This window comes from Adiantum capillus-veneris, chromosome 1 (assembly GCF_014529385.1).
Source record: "Adiantum capillus-veneris isolate H3 chromosome 1, ASM1452938v2, whole genome shotgun sequence".
Lineage (NCBI taxonomy): Eukaryota > Viridiplantae > Streptophyta > Polypodiopsida > Polypodiales > Pteridaceae > Adiantum > Adiantum capillus-veneris.
Genome location: NC_140931.1, coordinates 39,066,251 through 39,074,955, shown reverse-complemented (window position 1 = coordinate 39,074,955; position 8,705 = coordinate 39,066,251).

Here is an 8,705-nt window from a genome sequence, read left to right as displayed (position 1 = left end):
GATTTAGTAGGTCTTGTTGATCGGTTCATGTGGATGATTCCTCTGGATGGCTGCTTAGGTGCAGCTAGGTGTGGTCAGGACCTTCTCGATTCCTCTTCCTCGGTAGTTCTGGTTTGTAGATGCAACTTATTATCTTTAAGGCGGGCTACTTTAACTGATATCTCATATGTAGTAGGAAACCTTCCGTTCACCTTCTCTTTAACACTAGGTTGGTAACCTAACAGGACATAAAAGTGTCCTTTCAGGGTTTTGAAAAAAACCTCCAAAACCATAGTAGATCCACTCATTTTGTAAAATCCTTTCGTGAGGTTATAGTTCAAGGCCTACTACACATGTAAAAAATAAGAAACTTGTAAAATTTATCATCTTCTGGTCACACCAAGCCTCCAAATTTGATGGACCAGTACATTTTCATCAAAACAGTCATTTATTACGTTTTGTTGCATAAAAATAAGATTAAGGATTTTTGTAGGACTTGAGATAAATTCCCTAGTTAACTTCAATGGGTTGGTGATTAGAACTTATGATTGCTTCTCACTCACTATTTTTTGTTTTGCCAAAAGAAATAGGTACAAAAAATTTCAATTTTTACCATTCTGCAAACCTATAATCAAAGTTTCTATAGCCACGCTCAATACAAATAATATATGCATGTTTTCTTGGTTCCCTATTTTCGTTTAGGTTCATAAGTAGCCATGGAGCATGTCAAAAGAATAATACATCTCTTAGCTAGGGGAATCTTGGGGACAAAGATGAAGTGCTAAATATAGCAAACATGAAAAAACTGGGTTCAACATTACGAGTTGTAGAATCCCATAGAAACTATTCAATATTTAGCCAAATTTGATCTTTATGACTAGATATGGTTACTACCTACAAAATTCATGTAGTTGTCACAAAAAACTAACAATATTGAAAAAGCTATACTTGATATACTAGAATGTTTCGTTTTCTTCTATAATTGAAAAAATCAACCATTGTTGTCTACTATGCAAAATAGGGTATTAGGTGTCCCAAAACTCAAAGAATATTAGCTTTATGTTACAATATGCGACATAGAAAATAAAAACTGCATTTGGATATCATGAAAGCCACCAAAAAAATCATAGAAGAGCTGAAATTGGCTAAAAAACAGGATTTGACAATTTTTGTAATTTGGTCATAACTTACAAATTTAACATTTATTTCTCCCTAGAAGCATTAGGACGTGTGGAGGACTACTAAAGATAGTTCTCTAGCATTATAGACATCACAAACATGAATTCTAGAGTGGTATAGTTGCAAAAAGTTGAAAAAAGCCAAAAACAGGACCCGTTTTTTCACACAGTTTAGGTTGTGAAATGTTGTGCAAGGACATGGTTAAAGATGGAATTGATAGTCCAAAAAAATGTCAACTTTTTTTCAGCTCATGAGACAACTTTCTAGATAGATAGTGCCTCAAAATACATTTTGAAACTCTTGACATAATTCAAGGAAAATGGTCACTTAATAGGACATAAAAGTGTCCCATTACCAACCTAGTGTTAAGAATTGGCCACCATAAACCAGCCACAAACCGGTCTTTCTTCAAGAAATCGGGTGCCCTACTTCAATGATGCAACCCATCCTCCACATAGATCCACAAACTTTGATTTGTATGTTGCATACTCACCCATACTTCCTTGCTTCAACTCCATTATCAAACACCATAGCTTCTCGGATGTGGTGCCTTCTCCAAAATGCCTTAGGAATGCTTCTCCTAACAGATCCCAACTTTCCTTGGTGGATTTCACCAAGGCATTGTACCATGATCTTGCTTCCACTTTCATTAGCAGCGAAAAAATGCACAGACACGCAGCATCATCATGCCTCCGAGAGACAACACATACTATTTCAAGGTTATCCAGGAAATCTGAAGCATCTTCCCCCGCCTTACCCATGAAGGTTGGGAAAGAAAAATTTTCCATTGTTAAAAACAAGATATTTCTTAAAACCTTTTATTATTATTATTATTATTATAAACACAAATGACTTAGCAGCTTATAGCGGCCTTCTTACAGAGCTGGGTGGATAGATCAGAATAGGATGAAAATGGAAACATTGAAAGAGTGATGGTAATCCAACATGGGGAGGATAATAGGGCTTGGGGAGCTAAGGATCTCTCCTAGCACCCTAGCACCAAACAGATACACAATCTTTTGTTGGGAGAAGATTTTCCTATTATATATATTTACGTGCATGTATTGCAAAAACCTAAACAAAAAAGTGGTTGGTCCGTTATCCATGATGCACAGAGTGTAGAGCACTTACTTACACCCTTACCATGCAAGTGTGACAAATCGACACATCCACAAAAGGTCATCACCCTTCATAGGCTCCACCTTCCCTTCATTTCTCAGCATGTATGGAGTGATGGCGACGCGCTTGACCACTCCTAGCCTTTTAGCTAGCAATAGCTGCAAGTAGTTACCGTAGTCAGCTTGTTGCATGAACTCCACACCTTTTAACTGTAGCTCGTCTTTGGCCCACTGGGTTTCACTCGTGGTAGACAATTTCTTGAGGATGAGTTGTACGGGGAGAGGATGAAGACCCTCTACTCGCCCTCCAAAGCAACGAGGATAGTAACCAAACCACTCCTCTTTAGGGCATGGGAATCTCCTTGCCACCTCTACTTTGGGATTGGCAAAGTGGACTGCCAACACTCGATAGCCAATCTTCTACCACTTTGCTTGGGATGAACTTCTTCTTGGAAGACTAGGCACGATTTTGCTTCTTGAGCTTGAAGCACTTGTGTAGCTAGGTGTTTCTTCTTCCTTGGGGGTCACGTGATTCAGGATTGACCAAGCCCTTCCTTTCCTTTGGCACGAGCATCCCCTTTTGGCCACTTAGGAGCAGAGGCTATACCTTTACTTGTAGATTCCTTGGGGAAGAGAGGCCTCACCAACCTTTTTCCTTCCTTGATATGGATGACATCTTTGCGGTGGACGTCAATGGAGAGGATTTCCACTTCTTCTTTATCTCCATTGACGGCACTCATTGATAGAGTGCGGTGGGTGACGATAATGAGAGCAGCTTGCAGTCCCCCCTCAGGTGGCTTTTGATTTGCAGCTAGAGCGAGAGATGTGACATGGAGAACTTACCTCCTGGATGTTTAGGACAGTGCATTCCGATAGTAGCACTTCGATGAAGGCACCCACTACAAGATCTTGTGCGCATTTGTGACGCTGTTAGCGATGGAAATACATTGGGTTCTTATACTCACTGGCGTCGCTAAGACTGTCGCTAACAGTGCCTATATGGGAACATTGCTATGAGTGTTGATATGGGAACGTTGCTATAGTGACGCGTATGGCAATGTGTATAGAGACAACCATAGTGACGCTTACAGGCTACCTATAGTGACGTTCATAGCGATGCCCAAGAGTAAACAATTTTGGTGGCAGGGCATTGAGTGCACTGCCACACATCAACCATATTGAATGTTTCAATAATAGAGTAAACCTAAATGAATCCAAGATACGCCCAGATTCACCTTTGAAAGAAAGTGCAAAAAGCTTAGATATAGACCCAAAGTAGTCACCTACAAGACAATATAACCATTAAGTCCATCATCCATAGTATTGTTTGTAGAATAAATATACAAAATTGACAAAAGTAAATCAATGACAATTGTACACATCATAGGCAAAATCACTTGATTGTTAAACACTGCAAATATAATAGTTACAACACCATTGTCATTATTGAGAAAATATACATGGTTTTCCAATAGTTACAAAAAGATGTATACACGTCATCTCATGATACATATGCTATGACAAAAGGATACTCATGCTATCTAGCTACGGCTATACTGACGTCGTCTAATCAAACGTCTCATCGCATCCAAGCGGCATATCTGTCGAATTCTCCAAAATAAAATAAAATGATATCTTTCTGTAAGTATAAACATATAATTTACAAAACAATACAACAAATAGAAAAGAGTACATCCTAATATGAACCATGCCACCGCGAAAACTCAAAATGTCCATCAGGGCATATAAGCCCTTCCTGCTTGCGTACTCATGCTCATACGATGCAGGGTCACGTCCTATCATTGACCACTATCAAAACATACAAAGAATCCATTATGTTAGAATTTAGTCCCGACAGGGGTCTCTAGCGGCGTGTCAATGGGGGTACGGATGCCAGGTGTCGCCACTGGAGTCTGGGCCAATAAGCGAGGAGTGTCGACTAGGTTCACTCCCAGAGGAGTAGGTAGTGGTGTGTAGCTGCTAGGAACGGCCATCAATTGTGCAAAACCTGGCATAGATGGTGATTCCATGGTTGGGGTGGGGGTGGACAAAGAAGGGGAGGGTAAATAATCTTGTCTAACACGAGGTGGTGTCAAGGCATCGGCGGCGGCATCCCCACAACAACCGCCACCACCACCACTAGAGCGTCGGTGCATAGACAAGTGTGAAGACTGTCTCATCAACACTGAAGCTTGAGAGTGCACTGAATGCTGCAAAATAGAGGGAGACGCTAAAGGAGTAGGAACGTGTGATGGTGCTCCAGAGGGATGACGATCCTCGTACCACTACCTCTTCTGGGGTGACAAAGAAGAAAGAAACTCATCATCATCCAAACCTGCATTAAACACATGAATATTTAGTCTTAATATTGAATGAATGGAGAAGAAAACATGGACAAGTAGAGAGAGAGAGAGAGAGAGAGAGAGAGAGAGAGAGAGAGACAGAGAGAGAAAGAGAAGACTCATAAAGGGGGAGGGATTCCTGTGTAGAGATATTTCATTGAAGTTCTTGTGAATTTGTATAAGCACAAAGGTGATCCATCTCTACTCATAGATGTTGCTCATCCCACTGCTAGATCTAGTTGATCGGGTGACAGAGAGTCTAAGAAGTACTTTTTAGAGTCTCTTTCACCCGATCAACTAGATCTAGTGGTGGGACGAGCAGCATCTATACGTAGAGATAATCACTTCCTTCACGATTGCAGCTTAAGTCTCCATCGCACTCAGAGCGCAGTGCTCGTTGTCTCTGCTTGTGAGAACATACCTAGAGCATATGTACCTGGAGTGGATGCAAAGACCATTAAATACAATGATGCATATAGATAGGAATGGACAAAAAGCCTCGTGAATACAATATATATTATAAAATGAAGAAAAATTATTCAAATACAATATTTATGGCGTTAAGAGGTCTCTCTCTCATCCTTGCATAGCTCATCATGACTTCCTATATCTATATAGACCTCTCCGTTTAGATAGATGTCCTCCGTTTCATTTTTAAGATCCTCTATATGCACCCCATAGAGAGTAGCATCTTGATGCTCGTCTGGCACCACCTCAACGGCTTTTGACTGAGCATCTTCTCCGATCTCCTCCATTGATGCCACTGTGATTGGCACATGGTAGCCCTCATACGTCCGTGCACTATGAGGGGCTTCCTCTATGAAGTACCACTAGTTTGATGCAGACTTTGTAGGATGAAATATCACCTACTAGATCCGCATAGCTTACATGAGAGCTTCCAAGCACATAACTTCTAAAATTGGATGTTAACTATTTACATACTTACCTGTACAAAAGAGTCTCTTAGGTCAGTCCATTTCTTAGTTGAATCCACCTCAAGGAAACCAGACTCTCCTCTATGCATAGTAGCGTTGCAACCCTCCATAATTATCTTGAACCATTGCACGTCGAACAAGTTGACAAAAAATCCTCTATAATCGATCCTCAAAATCTCTTGTAGCATGCCGAAGTAAGTGAGTTCCACCACCACAGGATCTGCATCAAAGGACCGTCGTCGACTAGACTATTGTAGCTCTTCCAATCCACAATTTTTGTAGCTCTTTCAATAGTGGACAAAGATACACATCCATGTTCTTCACTTTATACCACCCTGGCACAATCAAGCTTAGCCATAGGTTCCCCTTCTTCATAGTCAACCACGGAGGAATGTTGTAGTTGACGATGATAATGGGCCATACACTGTAAGATGTTGATCTTTTACCAAATGGATTTATGCCATCTATAGCTAGGCCTAAGCGTAAACTGCGAGCTTCCTTGGCAAAATCCGACCATGTTTTTTGTATATGTTTCCAGGGTGCACAATCTGCAGGAATCCGTAACACACCATCCGAAGATTTATTCTCCTCATGTCATGATGCTAGGGAATCCTTGGACTTACGTTCAAAGAAATGCTTGATGTGAGGAAGCAAAGGAAAATGTCGCAAAACCTTTTGTGGAATTTTTGTTCCGTGGAGATCTAATCGATATCTCTCATAATCACATTTCAGACACTTCTTCATGTCTATGTATTACCCTCTGAAAAGAATGCAGTTGTTAGGAACAGGGGAGAATCAAATTGTAATCCATCGCCAAGTTTCACAAGATCTTTCTTGATTCCTCTTTGGAATCTGGCATCACATTATTAGCTGTCAGTATGTGCTCTTTGAGCAATCTACACAGCGAAAAAATGCAGTACAATGTGTAAGTAATCTATGAGATCATTATACATCTATAGTTTTTTATTAAAGTAAACACAGCGTAATAGATCAACAGAAAGTGTTGTGGCGCTAGTGTCACTCCATTCAAAGTTTGCCTGCATGTTGAGAAGAGCTTGGAGCACCTTCAATCTAGACACACGTGCTCCATCATACAATGGTGTATCGACTTCACTTTTCATATCATCATAGATAAGCCTTTCTAAATCTATGATCATCTCAATCATTTCATTGATCTTAGGCTCAAACATTGCCTTGTTGGGAATGTGGTCTGCATGATTATCCCCCGAGCTGTCAGAGGCTACATCTTGTGGCCTCACATATGCTGCTTGACCAAAGCGCCTGCGAACACGTCTATTGGGTTGCAAGATTGCTGCCTATCGGCCAGCATCAAAGTCCGACGGGTTATAATTGGCAACAACTCGATCTATAATAGATGGATCAAACTCGCTAAATTCGCGAACGTGCTGCAAACAAATGTGTCTTGTTCATTGCACAACATGCTTGCATTGATTACAAGGACATAAGATTCTTGTTGAGAGATAGGTGTTTCGGTTGGACTCCCCACATCCTCGTCACTACTCATAATGAGGTTAAAAACATTATAGCCTGGACATGAATTTAATCTTCTATTGACATCCTCCATCTTCTCTCTCTCTCTCTCTCTCTCTCTCTCTCTCTCTCTCTCTCTCTCTCTCTCTCTCTTTGTTCACACTGTAAACTACCTCACATTCTCTAGTCATGTCCAATCCCCGCACACCTTGGTCTAGAGGTACACGGAGATCAGAACAACCGTATTATAATCTCGTCTTTATCGGTCAATAACTATATTTGTGGGCACAAGAAATCTACACACCCACATCTACATGATAGTGCATGTAGTGAACAAAACCCCTTTCCCTCTTCTCTAGCTGTAGCATTTCACAACATCTTAACATCTTTTCACAGTAGATATTTGTTCGAGGGATTACTTATCACATTACATGTTGGCCTCCACTTTGAGTATCATGCTGTTGAAAGCTTTCCAACTTAAGGTCGCATCTGTAGAGAGGAAGAGAGGGATCACCGTTAGTCTAACTCTAATTCTTTTACCGTAATACCAAAGGTAGACTCTAATATAAAAACTCAATCCAGAATCTAATCTTAAATCTAACCTAATTGAACATGTGGTGATTCACGGCTAATTGAATATGGTTAGTATGTGAGTTAATAGTGAGGGCGAGCTTTTTGAAATGGGGCCTCTAAACCCAAACCAATGGGCCTACCCTCACAAAATTTTCGTAAAGAGGTACGCACACTACTTGGGGTACCACCTTCTTTTGGGAGTGGAGAAGGAAACCAATCAAAATAACACTTGCACTCACCCACTCAAGCAACACACTTTGAAAACCCCCTTACTCTATATACACTTTGGACACTTGAACACCATCAACGATTATGCAACCTAATGCAGTGCATCAAAATGAAATATGCAATTTGTGGAATAGCATTCACCTTCTCCCCATAAGAATACACATAGTACATCCAAACTCTTCCTCTCTCAAGCACTCATAAAAAAAAAATCATGCGCACAAGACTTGCCTCTCAAACACACAAGAGAATCACTTACATCAAACTAACACACTTTGCATAGAGAGCTCATCTCCATCTATGCAATGCCGTGAAACAAATAAAATCACCATGAGAGGTAGCCACATGCATATGTAATGAAGCAAAAGAGAGTTGGAGTGAGAAATTTCTTTAGACCAATTGAATAAGTGTGGAGAAACAAACTAATGGTAAATCACTACAAGAGGTTGTGTGCTCTTGTGACGCTGTTAGTGACGGAAATACACTGGGTTTTTATAACCCCCGGCGTCGCTAAAACCGTTGCTATGAGCGTTGCTACGAGAGCGTCGCTATATGCGTCGCTATATAGCGACGCTCATAGCGACGTTTACACAGAAGACTATAGCGATGCTCATAGCGATGCTACAGAGCCATAAATAGCGACGCTTATAGCGACGCCCGAGAGAATTTTTTTTTTGGTGGTAGGGCATTGAATGCCCTGCCACCCATCAACCATATTGTACTTGATTCACTTTTTAAAAAAAGTGCAAGGGTAGATAATAGACCCAAAATAGTCACCCACAAGACGCATTGTTTGCAAAGTTGACAATTGTACACATCATAGGCAAAATGAATTGATTGGCAAATGTAATAATGACAATTGT